Source organism: Mustela nigripes, chromosome 12 (genome assembly GCF_022355385.1).
Source record: "Mustela nigripes isolate SB6536 chromosome 12, MUSNIG.SB6536, whole genome shotgun sequence".
NCBI lineage: Eukaryota > Metazoa > Chordata > Mammalia > Carnivora > Mustelidae > Mustela > Mustela nigripes.
The window spans coordinates 105,980,317-105,997,456 of NC_081568.1; the positions used below are offsets into that span (position 1 = coordinate 105,980,317).

At 42.1% G+C, this 17,140-nt stretch overlaps 1 non-coding gene across 1 annotated transcript; it reads left to right on the plus strand.

The window, feature by feature from the left end:
* The first annotated feature begins 1,271 nt into the window (after window positions 1-1,271).
* Window positions 1,272-1,409, plus strand: LOC132028927 (U4 spliceosomal RNA). The gene has a single exon (XR_009407585.1). It is a non-coding gene; the product is annotated as a U4 spliceosomal RNA (small nuclear RNA).
* The last annotated feature ends 15,731 nt before the right edge of the window (window positions 1,410-17,140 follow it).

Sequence of the window (17,140 nt, forward strand, 5' to 3'; positions counted from 1 at the left end):
TAAAAAGATTTATTTATTTATTTATTTATTTGAGAGAGAGAGAGAGAGAGCACACAAGGTGGAGGTGAGGGAGCAGGAGAGAAAGTCGTAAGGAGACCCTGATATGGGACTTGATCCCATGACCTGAGCTGAAACCAAGAGTCAGATGCTTAACCAACGTCACCGCCCAGTTGCCCCTATAAATAACTTTTAATTTAAGCACCTACAGGTTAGGTTATCAGATGTCAAAAGTTGGAGCCAGCTACTTTCTGAAAATGGGGTACCTAGCATAGGCATACCAGAAACTGAGAGGTATAGAAAAGGGTGTGAAAAGAAGACAAAGGAAAGCTCCATTCCATGATGACAGAGGGAACCTACAATCCTGTTTCTCAAATGCATGCTTATGGGCAAGAGGAGATTAAGCAAGGGTCATGGATTGTTACCATTCCTCTTTAACTCAGAAAACAACCCCAGTGGGCAGCCCAGGGAAGCTGGTCCTGATGCCCTCTTTCTAGAGCAAGAATGTGATGTATTAATGTGTACTGTGCCTCACCCATAAGTAGCAAGGATGCTTCCGATAATGAATTAGATGAGGGAGGCCAGTTCTCCTCAGGCACTCTCAATTCAAATAGAGGGCATTTATACAGAGAAGAATGGGATGTGTGAAAAGCAAAACCAACAGACAGGGACAGAGATTAGTTTCTGCCATCAGTCATCACTGACACTGGGCATTTTTGAGATTATTGTGATGGTCAAGGAAAAAGCCTTATAGGGGAAAATGAATCTTTTGGAAAGATGTGAGTTTGCTTAATCCAGAAGACAGAGGAGGGGTTTGAAGGAGAAAAAGACTGAAGTGATGGGAGAGAAAGATTACTAACAGAGGATTTTGAAATGACTGAAGCAAAGAGAGGAAGGAAAATTCATTTGCAGTGGTTGAGGTGCAGCCTGACACAGGTAAATGTGGTATGATGATGGTGATGGCTGTGATTCCCAAGCTTACAAAGGGTATAACACTAAACTACCCTCATAGTTGATCAATCACGTCCACATCCATCCTTTTATCCCACCGCCCACCCCCACACCATGACCCACAATACCCCACAGATACATAGAGATGGTAAACAGATTGTCAGAATTCAACAACTGAATTCATTCAAAAAGCTGTCAACATTAGAACTGGGGGAAGTAGGGGAATGCCAAATACCAAGTTTCTGAACTCATAGAGTCATCACAACTTTAAATGAATTTAAGTGTCGGAGGAACAAAAATTTTCCTATTAAAATGTACAGTTAAGCTTTGCACAGTGGCAGTATCATCGCCAATGAGGTTTATCCGAGGCACAATTATTGCTAATTAAAATGTACAGTTAACTATATTATTTTTCTAGGACTATGAATTCTCCATCACAGAAAGTGTCCCTTAATATTAGTCAGCTAGAATCTCCACATTCCAAGTAGCGGTGGTGAAAACCCAGCCCACTCAACAATATTCAACCAATCTAGGTAACCGGATTGTCTCCATACACTGGCCATTTCCCCCTCTCTACCTAATATTACTGTAAAATACTTGAAAATCTAAATTAAAATAGTTGCTGTAAAAGCAGACATAAAGGATTAAAATAAAAATGGCAAGGACAACTGCTAGCAAAAGCATTATAGGGATGGCAAATATTACATTTAACTCCACATTAATTCTCTGAAGGAATTCAACACAATTTCTCCCATTCTAACCTAAAAATTAATTTCTGTATATTGTCCTTGAGATTTGGATTGGGAATGAAAAGGAGAAAACCGTTGAAAGTGTGAAGATTTTATATGAATTAATCAACCAAGAGTTCAGACACTGGGGACTGAAGATTAAACTTTATAGTTTAGAAACCCAAGGACAGTACTTTTTCTCATGAGTGTACCTCATATCAAAAAAGTCTCTGCTGATATATATGTCTCATTTACAACATTCAAGTTGAGAGGTAGTCTTTATGACATCCCAATGAGAAGGTACAAAGAGGTTAAACAATTTATAAAAAAGTCAAGGAGGATTCAAAATTAGAACAAGATGGCCACAGTCCTGGCATTATCTGTATTCTAGATGCAAAGATAATTTGTTTCTCTGTCCATTTATGTTAAAGCCCCTGGTGGGTGAGACATGCCAGCCTTGAAAACTCAGAGAAAGAAACTTGTTATTGTCTGTGGGGTATTGGTATTCAGAAGGAAACTGTAAAGGCCATAATCACTACTGTGTTATTCCAGGAGTAATGGTGGCTCCATGGACCGATGACCATCTCTGTCCACTTCAGACAGCCTGTTGAAGCTGTCAGTCACTGCTTGAAAGAATTCAGTCTTTTCATAAGCTTTCTATGACCTGGTCCCTCCCAGGGTTAGTCAGAAGTACTCTATGGAACTGACATATGGCTTAGCCTATACGTATGCCTGACTGCGTGGTAAGGGACTAACTTTGTAAGATTGCCTATTCTGGATATCACAGAGTACCTGAGTCTTTTCCAGAGCAAAAACTAAAAAGAAATGTCTGAGCAAATGGACCTATGAGATCTGCCAGCCTTCATTGTTTTCAAGTACCATTCAACTTATTAAAGTCCAGAATGCCACATGGTTTGATTAGGGTTTGGGTTCCAATTCCATACAGTGAGCAAATTCTTCATCTCTGTCATACAAAATCAAGCTGGTGGACCAGTCATAAAAGAGATGCCAGAGATAATTCATTCCGTGCTAGACTTTAAGGTCCTTGAGACATGGTGATTTTTTTTCCCCCTGTGCAGATTTCTAACACTCCCATATTGCTTGGTCTGTGGTAATACTCTTTTTATGTATTCAATCAACAATTATTAGACACCTCCTGTGTGGTTAACCAGGTTGGAAAAAAAAGTATAATATGTGATCTTTGCTAAAGACTTCATAGTGGATCTGGGCTTACAAGAAATAGCTAAGAACATGTACAAACGTTATATTATATAAGGAAATTATGCATCAAGTATTAAGAGAGGGTCAGCGTGACTGTAGGGGTTGAAGAAAATAAAGAGAAGTAAGTTTCTCTGCTTCTTGGAGCTCTCCAAATATTCTATTCCTTCATTCTTTCTATACATGGAAAACCCCAAATAAAACAGAATTTGTTCACACTTAAAGATACTGAGAATTTCCCACTCCTAGGAAGCTGGAGTAGATGTGATTTTCCTCCAACTAAAAACAGTTGAAAACGCTGGATATTCTATATAAAACAAGCATGAGAAGACTGAAAGACAGAGAGAAGGTAAACTTGATAGGGACCCTCAAGATCTGAGGAACAGTGTGGTTGGTGCCCTTGGTTTCTTTTTGTACATTTATCCTAGGCTCAGAACTGCGGAAGTCAGCAACCGCCAAACACCAAAGAGCATAGGTGAAAAGAGCTTCAACCAAAAAGCCTACTCTCTCTAGCAAAAGGACAAGGAGAGGGGCAGCCAGGAAAGACAAAACTTTTAGACAATAGCTGTTCTACTCTAGCCAAACACCAAAGAAAAACTTCAGCTTACCTACACCCATACCAACAAAAGTCTAAGTGTTAGAGAAGGCAAAGCAGGGAGTCAGGATAATCATTAGCACTGGACTTACTGTGATAATGGACTAAACAGTTCCCTTATAACCTAAGTAAGAGGTATACTTGGGGTGCCAAATTGGGAGAAAGAATGTCATTCCTAGGACAATCCAAAATAGCACTTTAAGAGCTGGGAGTGTGTATCAGTATTCTGTGTCCACTCTAACAAGTAACCACAAACGCTAACTCAAAGCAGCAGAAATGTATTCTCTCACAATTCTGGAGGCCAGAAATCTGAAATCAGTATCAGATATCTGGGTGGAAAGCAGGGTATCAGCATTTTCTAGGGGCTGCTGGCATTCCTTGGCTCATGGCGCACCACTCCAATCTTTAGATAGCCTTCTGCTTTGCCTTCGTGTTACCTTCTTCTCTGTGTGTATGTTTATTCCTTCTCAGCCTCTGTCTCATAAAGACACTTTGTGGGATGCCTGGGTGGGTCAGATGGCTAAGTGTCTGCCTCTGGTTCAGGTCGTGATCTCCAGGTCCTGGGACGGAACCCCGCATCAAGCCCCATTCCAGGCTTCCATCTCAGTGGAGAGTCAGCTCCTGCCTCTTCCTCTGACCCCTGCTCGTGCTCGCAGGCTCTCTCTCTCCCTCTCTCATAAATAAATAAAATCTTAAAAAAAGGAAAAAAAAAAGACTATTTGTGTGGTAACATTTAGGGCCCACCCAGTAATCCTGAATAAGCTCTCCTTTCTCAAATTCCTTTAAGTAATCACACCTGCAAGATCCTTCCTCCAAACAAGATTGCATTTATAGGTCTGGGAATTAGGGATAGATATCTTATGATCAGAATAAAATATTATTCTGCCTGCCACGATGTGCTAAGCAATCCATTGTGTGAAAATAGTGCAATATATTTAATGAATCTGTAATTTATAGAACATTCTGTGTGTTCTGTTTTTCTTTACCATAAACATTAATATTTTTTGAGCATCTGCTATGTATCAATTTCTCTTCTAGGCACTGGGGATAAAACACTGAACAAAACAGGCAAAACATCTCCTTCAGGGAGATTATATTCTAGTGGGCAAGGAGAGACACGAGGAATGAATGGATGTAAATGTAAATAATAAATGTATAGAAGGTTAGTTTTTGGTTAGTGCCATGAAGAAAAATAAAGGCAGGAGGGATAGGAAGTACTGAAGAGCTGCAGGTTGCAGTTTTGTTTTGTTTGTTTTTAGATATTTTTTCTTTATTTGACAGAGAGAGAGAGAGGTCACAAGTAGGCAGAGAGGCAGGCAGAGAGAGAGGAGGAAGCTGGCTCCCCGCTGAGCAGAGAGCCCAATGTGGAGCTCGATCCCAGGACCCTGGGATCATGACCTGAGCCAAAGGCAGAGGCTTTAACCTACTGAGCCACCCAGGTGCCCCTGCAGGTTGCAGTTTTAAATGGGATGTCAGGCAAGGTCGGTGACATCTGAGTGAAGACCTGAATGGGATGGGACGTCCAGTCCTGTTTATTTATCCAGAAAACAAACTGAGGGTTTTGGAGGGGAAAAGGGTGGGGGGTTGGGCGAGCCTGGTGGTGGGTATTAAGGAGGGCACGTATTGCATGGAGCTCTGGGTATGCTGCATAAACAATGAATTTTGGAACACTGAAAATAAAATAAAATAAAATGGAAAAAAAAAAAAAAAAGAATTGCAGCGTGGCCAGCACAGCAAGCGCAAAGGCCAGAAGAACAGTGAAGAGTCAGGGTAGCTAGAGTGGAGTGAGAGGAAAGTTTGGTAAGGATTGAGATATATTTCTTGGAATTCTTCTCTACTTATTGCTAGGTGGGATTAAAACAAGGATTATCAATTTGTGAATGTTCCCATTCTTTTCTTCCTCCCTTCCATATCTGCTGGTCCATTCACTTGTAGAGAAGACACATTCTTGGTCTCTGTGGTACAAAGGGAGAGAGTAGAGTTACCTGGGGCAGAGGCAGGAGGAGTACTTTAGGGCAGAGTATTTGAGGAGGGCAGATTCAAAGCACAAGGGTAGTGAATTGGGAAAGAGAATGAAAAGAGATCGAATATATAATTCTGTGACTCCATCTTTTCCATGGTGTTCGATGCTAATAAGTAAGTAAGTAAAGGACATGAGTTATTTTGAAATTACTTTGAACTGTGAATTTACTTAGAATTTATGAACTGTGTATTCTTTTTTTTTTTAAAGATTTTATTTATTTATCAGAGAGAGAGAGGGAGAGAGAGCGAGCACAGGCAGACAGAATGGCTGGCAGAGGCAGAGGGAGAAGCAGGCTCCCTGCTGAGCAAGGAGCCCGATGTGGGACTCGATCCCAGGACGCTGGGATCATGACCTGAGCCGAAGGCAGCTGCTTAACCTACTGAGCCACCCAGGCGTCCCTGAACTGTGTATTCTAATAGACCACTGGGACCTGAGATTCATGGACCTTTTTTTCAGGGTAGATTCCTACAAGCAAAATTGCCGGGCCAACAGGAACACTTTAAATTTTGATACACAGTATCAGATGCCCCCCTCCTCCTTGCCCAGAAAAGTTCTGTTATTTTCTACTCCAAATAAACTTGTTACCCACAGCTTCAACATGCTGAGTATTGGCACTCTTAATGTGTGTCAGTATGATATGGGAAGAATGATTTCTCAACAATATTTGTAAAATATGCATCTTGGAAATGGGAGGGTAAGTGTCATTTCCTATGTTTATTGGCCACTTGTGTTTCCTTCTTGGTGAACTGTCTGTCCATATCCTTTGCCCTGTTTTCTTTTGAAATATTCATCTTCCCTTATTAAATTGATAAAACCATGTGTATTTTCAGGGTATTTTGCTTTTGCCCCTTAAACACTACAGTAAGTTTCCCACTGTATTGTTAGGGGTTCTTGAGTGTGTGCAACAGAAGGTAACTGGTTTATTCCAGCAAAACAAAAACAGAAACAACAACAACAACAAAAAACAGTGTTTTGAAAGGGCATTTGGTAAATCACAGAATCATGGGAAAAGCTATGAAGCTGGACTCTGAAGAGTAGCACAAAGGGAGGTGGGGTAGACAGCAGCCAAACCACGCTTAGGAACTGCCTGGTGAGGGTCCCACTGATACTGACATTAGATGCTGAAAACCACTCTCAGCACCTCTACCCTCACTGGCCCTCCACACTTGCTGCTACTGCCACCAAAATGGGCTGTCTTGTGTCCCTGATTCAGAGTCCTGGGCCAGAGGGTCTGCTTGCTGATCCTTTGTCACAACCTGCATCCTAGTTGCCTGAAAGCTGAAAAGGTGAATACGGGGACTTTTCTTCTCCAGCAGTGGAAAAGAGACCCTGGGTTAATCTAGAGTCATAGAGTGGAGAATTCTGCTAACATAGGCAGGGGCAGGCTATGGGGCGAGGGGGAAGGAGGGAGCCTTTATAACTTGCTTGTTGTTTAACTTTTAATTTTTTTTTTATAGTGCTCTTAGCTTTACAGAGAATTTAATTTTTTGGTGAATATAACCGAAAATATCTTCTTTTATGATTTCTGATCTTAACAACTCTGCCATGACTTTTACCCTCTCTACCTTCCTGTAATGTCTCTTCTGAATGGACTAGGCCTGCCTTTTTTTCTTTTTAAGGACTTTCTGTGCTTTTACCAAAGGCTTTGCAGACTATCCTTTGAGTTTTTAGGCAGCTCTGATGTCCCAGGTCTTCCTCTCATGTCAGCAATGTGCTTGACCCTAGGACATGTGTGGTCCTGCTCTGGAGGCTAATTATCTTAGGTGGTGACCCTTTCACCTTCTATGCTGGGGATCTATTACCTCTCAAAATGTTTAACATTCTGCCTTTTAGATGGGGGAATTTTTTTGACCTGTTCATCAGGTATGTGCTTTCATGACTCAGGAGTCCCCTAACTCTCCTAGTCTCCTACTGCTTTAGATATATTTTATGGCTCAGTTAGTTTCAATTGACCTAGCAAAACATCATGGGATACTTGACATTTGGATATCTTAGGGATTAGATTGAAAAGCATCTAGTGGATTATTTTCATGCAGCAGTCCTAAGTTCCCCTTTCCTACTCAGAGGATGCGGTATAGTCTTCAGGTTATGTTGAATATTTTCTTTATTCATATTTGAGGGGCTTAGTCATCTTTGCTCTTCTTGTCTACATGGCTAGAAACCTGTCCACACAGGTTGGACAGACCAGTAACCTCAACATGCACTATTACAGAGAAACTTTTGGAAGATTCTCTGCTCACTCTGTGTATCTTAAGTTCTAATGCTGACTCTCTATAACAACCCTCTCCAGACTCAGTTGTGGAAGGAAGGAGAAGAATTAGCAGGTTTGAAAATGATGTGGCCACTCTCTTTCACAGCCAGGGCAGTCCTTGCAGAAACTGACCCAGCATGGCACATCAGGAATGGAACTTGAGAGGTACCTGGGTGGCTCATTCAGTTAGGTGTCTGCCTTCAGCTCAGGTCATGATCTCAGGATCCTGGGATCAAGCCCCACATTGGGCTCCCTGCTCAGTGGGGAGCCCGCTTCTTCCTCTCCATCTGCCCCTCCCCTCTGCTTGTGTGTGGTCCCTCTCTCTCTCTGTCTCAAATAAATAAAATATTTTTTAAAAAGAAAAGGAAAATAAAATTAAAAAAGAATGGAGGCTTTATGGTTGGAGCTATGCCTATAGGAGCTTGAGCCCAGATGTGAGAGATCCAATGTAGATGTGCAGAGGCTTGGAGACCAAAGTCCCCGTGGATGATGGAGGAAACTCTACCAGAAAGGTGGCATCTGGAATGTGCAGAGACAGGCTTTAGGTAGCATCCCAAGCATCTCTTTAGGTAGGGATCTAGAAGAAAGAGACCTAAAATTAGGTGGAAGGAGCAGGACTACTAGCTATAGGCCCCAGGGATTTGTGGTGAGGACCTGAGACCTCAGGCAGCTCATCACCCAGCACTGAGACAGATAGAACATATTAGAGTCTTGATCTTTGTAATGTAAGAGCAAACTAGGGGCTGGGACAGACGAATAAAAGAGAAGCTTGTTAGGGAGGAAGTAATTAAGCACTTGGCTTGTACAACCAGCCTGCCTAGTTTCAAATTTCCCTTCTGTCATTCACTGTCTGTATGACTTTGGTCGAGTTACTTAGTGTCCCTGTGCCACAATGTCCTCATATACAAAATGAGAATAATAATAGTATCTACCTCATAAGGTTTTGTGAGAAGCAAAAGAGTTACTACATGTAAAGTGATTAGAACAGGGCTAGCACAGACTAGGTGTTAAAAAAGATAATTGTTGTCATTATGATTACTAGAACTGGCACAAATAATCAAAGCAGAAGAATCAACATGGTGAAAAGTTATCACCAAAGTTATCCTGATTCTTCAGTTCCCTCTGAGTAGGGATGATCGGTCACAGATCTGGGGTGAGGCAACGCTTCCAGATGGGGGTCACAGGGTGGGAAAGAGCAGCAGAGAAAAGGAGCCAAGCACATTTTTTGCCAAGTACAGTTGGGAGAATGACTTCTTTTGGAGGACAGGTTGCGGATGGGGGCAAACTCTAACACATGGTCACTATGGCCTGCAACGAGTCCAGAATTTCTGGGCTCCTGGGGAACCATGCTAGAGATGTGAGTAGTGAGAGAGCAGCAGTCTGGAAGACTCTCTCTTATCCTGGGGACTCAGCTTGAGGCTGCTTCCTCTAAACCTCCAGGATGTACAGTGGCCATAAGAGAGGTCGTCATCCACTTCCGGCGTTACGCTGGCTCTTTTCTCGCACTTAAGGCATTAAAAATACAGGCCCTATTTCACAAGTCATGCCTCTTGGTTTCCTGTTGCACACACACAGACAAAACAGGACTTTTAAAAAGTGTTTATTTATGGGTGCCTGGGTGGCTCAGTGGGTTAAGCCGCTGCCTTCGGCTCAGGTCATGATCTCAGGGTCCTGGGATCGAGTTCCGTATCGGGCTCTCTGCTCAGCAGGGAGCCTGCTTCCCCCTCTCTCTCTCTGCCTGCCTCTCCATCTACTTGTGATTTCTCTCTGTCAAATAAATAAATAAAATCTTTAAAAAAAAAAAAGTGTTTATTTACAATCATAATAATGGCTGCCATTGTTGCAGAGTTTAATCATGTGCCAAGGCACAGTGTATCTACCTATCTACCTGAGTGGCACTCAGGTAGATACCCCATAATCCTCATAACAACGCCGTGGGCTGTGTCTTATTATTGTCCCCATTTTGCAGATGAGGAAACAGGCCCCAGAGGCTCAAGTAATTTGCTGGAGTCAAATAGCCAGCAAATGATAGAGCCAGAATTCCAGCTCAAGTGGTTCAATGCTCGAGCCTGAGCTTTTAACAGGAAGAGAGACGAAGAATGCTTGGGAGTTGCTATCTGAAAGGAAATACAGCATTTTTGACAGAAGCGAAATATGTGCCGTTTGCTTCCCTCCTTGGTGAGCTGACACCAACCTGAGACATTTGCTCCCCTCCCTGGGCAGCATCTGTTTTATTTCTCCAAGGACAGCAATTCACTCTGTGGAGACTCTGTGAGAGGCCAAAGTTCCTTATAGCTTCTCAGATCACAAAACCCTTTTCAACAAGATCCCTCAGGCCCAGGCCCCTAAAAACCATGTAATAAATTTACCATCAAAATAATCTCACTTTGTCCCTCTGAGACCATTATGCTACAAACAAAGGTAACATGATATCCCAATAAATATTTCTCCTGTGAAGTCATTAGGGTTTTTATCCCCTCTACGCAAAACTGTATTCTTCAAATTTAATATAATTTCATAGTTCCCCTAAATCATTCATGGGTATATATACAACACTCGACAGTTCCACATCCTGTCATTTGAATAAGAATGATTATTAAAGTTCAGGCTGAGACTAAAATGCAGAAGCATTTTACTGTTTTTATTATTAAAAATGCAGTAATGAAATATTTTAAAACATTATAGTAATTATCTTTTCATTGCGCAAACCTGCATTGTCAACTATGTCACATTAAAATGTTAAATCACTATTTTAATATCAAATTACAGAAAGAGATAGAACGAAACTGCTGAAATTCGTCTTCTGTGCAGTGTATTTCTCTCAGCATTTTAGTACATGTGGTCTGTCATGGTTGAGAGGTGCTGCATTATACAGGAAACACCACAGATTTTGGAGGTCCCAGAGTTGAAATAATGAGGAGTTATAGGAAATGTGTATTTTTTCATCACTTTAAAAAATTGGGATAATTAGCTATTTTTCTGGGTTCCCAAACCCAAGTCTGCAGGACATCACTGGCAAGTGAGCAAATCCTGAACAGCTGGGCTTGCAAAAATGAAATGAATCACAGAAGTCGTTCTGTAGATTGTATGCTTTGGGCATCAACATCGTGGGCTTCTCTAGTCCTGCTGGGCCACCTGCATTGGGTTCTCACCAGCAGAGGTAACAGTAGAACAGTAGGGCAGCTCTTGTTGCCCTGGGACAAGTGTTAATGAGGAAGAAACATGGAGATGAGAGATACTGCATTCAGGCTCTTGCCTCTCAATGAATCCCACTTGGTTCTCACAATATTATCTATAAAACCGCGCTACATGTCTTGATCACACTGGATATAATCATTACACAGAGGACTTTGACCTGGGACTTTGTCCCATTAGGTGATTAAAATACAAAAAAGTACATTTTTAATAGATTTCATGAGGGGCTAATTGTGTATGGCTCTGATTGCTTATGGGAAACTATCAGACGAGGTCCATACTGGTCAGTAACTCACTTTCATGCCCTTTGAATCACGTGGTTTTATCTATGCAGTTTTTGTAAAAATGAGCTTGTTACCAAAACTGATAAATCATCTGAATAGTACCAACAGGTTATATTATAAATGAGTTACACTGTTTAGGAGGATTGCCATTCAGAAACTACTTACCTAATGGGTAGTTAATAATACTTCGCTAATTGCTTTATACTGGTGTTATTCACATCAAATCAGCCTTAAGGGATGCTAAAAACTGAAAGCTTCTAATTTAAAAGAAATTTACTTTATTAAAATTGAAGTAACTCCTTTTACCTGTCCCCTCCCCCCACATTAGCATCTTTGTTTGGTTCCTGGGTATCTTAGGTTTGATTCCTCAGGAAACAAAGATGAAAATAAGTGTTCAAGAATTTCGACAGGATGTGCTTTGGAAAACAACACTCGTAAGTGGGTGAGGAAAGCAAGATTGGGCCAAACGTGAGGTTCACTTGTGATGCTATTGCAACAACGCTGCAGCCAATCCCACCGACGTCTGAACGTGGATTGTGCCTCAGAGAGGTCCCCAGATTGAGGCAAGAGGGCTGGGACTTGGTACCCCTCCTCAACCAGTCATGGGATGTGAGCTACCCCTGCAGAAAGAAACATAACATTGGGCAAGACAGTTTTGGCTAAAGGCCATTTCTAGAGAGAGACTCAGCTCTGAGTGGTCAACAGGTAACGACCCTAATAGCTGGGAGCATAAGTACCTGGGTCCTGAAGGTGGAATTTGGGGGCACACCATATCCATTACATTGGATTATACCACAAATTCGCCACCTGGGAGCTAAACTCAGCCTCTTCTTAACAAGTTAAATTTTCCTTCTGACTTTCCTCTCTTTGTAATCAGCATCACCATTTTTCCTTACCCAAGGTAGTAGAGTAGAAATCTGAAGATTTCTAAAAATTGCCTTGGGTGATTTTTAACAGTCTGTCACATTTAATTTCCAGCATATTTATCCTTTTAAACAATTTTAAATAATTCACTACAAAATGAAATCTGGCATAAGTCCTATCTGTCTTTTACTCCCTGAATTAACTGAAGAAGCCAAGACAACAGATTTCTAGGCAGTTTGGAAACTGGTGATATAACTAAGGAATGGGGAGGTGCTGTCTCTTTTTCCTCTTTTAGAGAAGAAAGCTTAAGTCCGTGGTCAAGCAAATAGTCAACTATTTTCTGGAAGTGCAACTCTGCTTATAAGAATGCAAATGAATGACCTTGAAAAAAATGTTATTTTATGTAAAAAAAAAAAATTGTGTTAACATGAGCTAGATGTTTTCAGAGATTAAGATTTAAAAGAAAAAAAAAACTAACTAGTAATTGTGGGTACAGTCTCACCTTTCCCTAGAATAACTACACTGTCAAAGACCTAGCTGCCACTCCAAACACTGTCCTCGAAGTACTCGCAGGGAAACACAGGGGATATTAAATTATCATGTAATTAAATTAAATTATCACTTTGCAATCCCACCAATAAGGCTGAGATGGCACTTCTGTTATGAATCCTTGCTTGCAAATCCTTTTACTCTGGGATGAGAACTCCTTCCTGGCAGAAGCAGTTTCGGTTTAAAGGTGAAATTGTAGATTAGATGACTGGACAAGAATTCTTGCACCCAAAGGATCCTAAGGACAAAAATTAAAACTCATTTGCTATTAATACTTATGATCTTTGGTGTTCGAATAATTTTACTTGCCCAACCATGGGTCTGCATTGTACATATTGATATAAGTTCATGTTCTAAATATCAAACAGTTTTGGAATAACTTTTTTGGTTAAGTAGTACATGGGGACATCTTAACTTTTGGAACTTTAAGATATGCAAACAGATATTTATTCCTAAATGAAGAGGCCAGAAACCAGTACCGATGGTTTGAAGCAAGAGCAGTGAAGGTCACCAGCATTTGTCTCCGCCACACTTACTGGAAGCACAGCATTTACAAGATACCATAATGATGCTCATGGTGCAGGAAAAACAAAACAAAACATGAGCTCAGATTTCTAACAATATAAAAAAGGAAAACTGGGCAAGAAGACACTTGGGACTCAGTTTTCTTCTTTAAGCCCATGAGGTTTCTTAAGCAAGTCCTGTTAGACACATAAAGGAGATGAGGTTTTTCCCAGAAACCACCCCTAAGGGGCACCTGGGTGGCTCAGTGGGTTAAGCATCTGCCTTCAGCTCAGGTCATGATCCCAGAGTCTTGGGATTGACCCCGGGTATGTGCTCCTGCTCAGCGGGGAGCCTGCTTTGCTTCTCCCTCTCCCTCTCTCTCTCTCTGCCATTGCCCCGGTCATATATCTGAAGTATACTCGGGCACTTCGTTGTGTCAGCTATACACGCTCCTTGTGGACACAGAGACTTTAGGTGTGGTTTCGTTTCGTTTCTCTTTTCTTTTCCTTTTCTTCCTTCCTCCCTTCCTGCCTTTCTTTCTTTCTTTCATTTATTTATTTGACAGAGAGAGCCAGAGAATATGAGCAGACCCTTGTTTAAATGGTTTATTCAAAGCATTCCCAAGTGAAGCCTGCTGGGTCAAAAAATGTTGGCCTTTCATCACCATGTGTGTTTCAGCAGGGCCTCTATGTGTCCACTCTGTAGTCCCACTATGCACAATGCTACTATGATGCATCCATTCGTTGCCGCCTGGGGCAGCTAAAGAGATCCCAAGGAGAATTCGAAGGGTCGGGCAGGGCAGTTAAAGACACTCTATAGGATTCTCTCATGTGGCTCATTCATGGCAAGGTACTCCTGCAATGAGAATGTGTACTTTCCTGTGCAGGCTTCACTTGGGAATGCTTTGAATAAACCATCTAAACAAGGGGCTGTTGAAAGGATGGCTTAAAGCAGAAACCCTCAAACTTTGGCCAGCTTCGGAATCACGCAAGAGTTTGTTAAAACACAGACTCCTGGAACCTACCCCTAGCGTTTCTAATTCGGCACGTCTGGGATGAAGCCTAAAAATCTGCATGTCTAACTAATTCCCAGGTGCTGCTGCTGGTTCCATGGATCACACACGGAGAGCCTGAAGAAAGAGCTTCCGCTGCTCTCTTCTGAGGTCCTCAATTCATTCAAGTTGCTGGGCCCGGTGGTGAAGACGACTAAGGTGAAGCTGAGTGAAGGTGGAGCGAATGTCTTCAGGTGGTGAAGGTGAGCCAGTGATCTGACATGGGGCAGGGCGGGTGGAGCAGGTCTGCATGAAGACCTTGGGAAATGAGACTAGGAGCAATTTGCATTTCTCCCGCTTTGTAAATAGTATAGTAAAGTTGTACAGCTACATCTCCTTTCATAGATACATTTTGTTTTGTCTGCACAGAAGAGCATTCCTGTTCTCTGGGAGAACTACTCTTCCCCCGACTCCAATCATTTATTCCTGGTGGGCTTACGGAGCATTGTGTTCTTGGGCCACAGAGGTGGTACGTGACCCTCTTCCCTTGGCAGATAGTCCTGTGGCACATGTCTCATCTTCTCGCCCTCACCTTGGTTTGTAGTTTGCTTCTCTCTTGGGGTGGTTGTGGTTGGGTTTCTATCACTTGCAAAGGAGAGAATCCTGGCTATTATCCCTCTTAATCAAACCATCAAGGACAGAGGTGGAAAAAAGAAGCCACAGAAGGGTGCTGGTGATGAGATGCTTATATGGACTGCCAGGTTCTTGAGGGCACAAGGAACAGAGAGAGCCTCATTCAGGTCTCCCTAAGAAAAAGTCCAAGCACACATATGCAGAGATTATAAGTGGAAAGCCATGGAAAAACTGGGACAGGTTTAGAGCCAGCAGCTCTTTAGGTCTGTCTCTTCTGGCCTCTGGTGCATGTCATCTCTGCTCCTCAGAGTGTCTGTTTTATTCTGCCTTCACTCTTATTGATCAATACTCTCCCAGTTTTCCAGTTCAGATCCCAGGAGGTCAGCTAATGATACTGCTGCTCTTCTTGTGCAGAGTCCCTTGTTTCTGGCCACTTGTGGGTGGCCAGCCAACCTCTCTGGACAAGGCACAGTTTCTAGTCTCATCAGAGCCCTGCCCTGAGCCGTAATAATGAAAGCTGGGGAATTTAGAACGAGGCAGACACTCCATTTTGTCCACTGTAAGAGATGCGTGTTCCAAAACAGTAGGAATGAAGCGTCATGATATGCAACATCAAACAAATATTTATTTATTTATTTATTTTTTAAAAAGATTTTATTTATTTATTTGACAGAGAGAAATCACAAGTAGATGGAGAGGCAGGCAGAGAGAGAGAGGGAAGCAGGCTCCCCGCTGAGCAGAGAGCCCGATGCGGGACTCGATCCCAGGACCCTGAGATCATGACCGGAGCCGAAGGCAGCGGCTCAACCCACTGAGCCACCCAGGCGCCCCATCAAACAAATATTTAAATACACATTTGCAACCGAAAATTTAAAGTGCACCAGAGGGTTGGCAATGGAGAAGATAGAGGGCAAGGGCTTGCTGAAGTGATCTGGGTCCGAGCCAAGGGCTTCAGATACTACAAAAAGCAAGACCAGGATGGACACTTTTTTTTTTTTTTTTAAAGATTTTATTTATTTATTTGACAGAGAGAGATTACAAGTAGATGGAGAGGCAGGCAGAGAGAGAGAGAGAGAGAGAGGGAAGCAGGCCCCTCGATACGGGGCTTGATCCCAGGACCCTGAGATCATGACCTGAGCTGAAGGCAGTGGCTTAACCCACTGAGCCACCCAGACGCCCAGGGTGGACACTTTTAAACTCAGTGTTGAGGCTGTTCACAGCCACAGCAAAGCCTTTGGTCTCTACTTGGCTTGACTTATACTCTTGACTAGTAGAAACCGGGAATGCTCCCCACATAATCTACCCTTTCCACCATCACATATATCTGGAGTGTTATCCACATAGCTGACCTTGGATAAGTTTCTTAGCTTCAGAAACGTTGGTTTCATCTAAAGATGGCGTTATCTGATTTCAGAGCATTGTTGTGAAGAGCAAATAAGACAATGCCTGCCAAACAGCCTGGTCGCAGGCATACTATGTTCATTGAATGGTAGTTATTATTGCCATATCATCATCATCATCATCATCTTCGTTTTCATTACGATACTTTCAAGGTGAGTGAGTGTAATAGTAGTCCAGGGATACATTCGTGAACAAAGCCTATCTCTCTACCTGTTTGCTGATACTAGTCATTTCTCTAACAAACATCTCTCACTTACAAGGAAAGTTAAAATCCAGATATATTTAAGCTCTACAGTTGTATGACCAAAGTGAATACTACTTTATACAACTCAGAAGATTTTATTTTAGAAGACTTTTATTAAAAAAAAAAAAGAAGAAGAAGAAGAAGAAGAAGAGGGGGGCATCTGGGTGGCTCAGTGGGTTAAGCCGCTGCCTTCGGCTCAGGTCATGATCTCAGGGTCCTGGGATCGAGTCCCGCATCGGGCTCTCTGCTCAGCAGGGGGCCTGCTTCCCTCTCTCTCTCTCTGACTACTTGTGATCTTTCTCTGTCAAATAAATAAATAAAATCTTTAAAAAAAGAAGAAGAAGAAGAAGAGGAAGGAGGAAAGGAAGGAAGGAGAGGAGGGATGAGAGGGAGGAAAGGAAGTCAGAAGGACTTGTGGAAGTCTTCTTCCCCTTGTAATATTGTATACTTCATTTGGGGATTAATTCCTATTGTCAGTAGAGGTATCAGAGCAACAACAATGAAAACCAACCAGAGGAAAATACCTGAAAATCTTTTCAGTTTGTAATACAGAATATCTGGGTATATTTATGTAAGATACATACCTTATGAAAGATAGTGTACAGTCATATCATACACAGACCTTACGTAAGAGACTGTAAAATCATTCATTTGGTCTAACATGCCTCTAGCGTTATCAAAAGTTTACTTGAAAAATATATGAAAAGGTTGT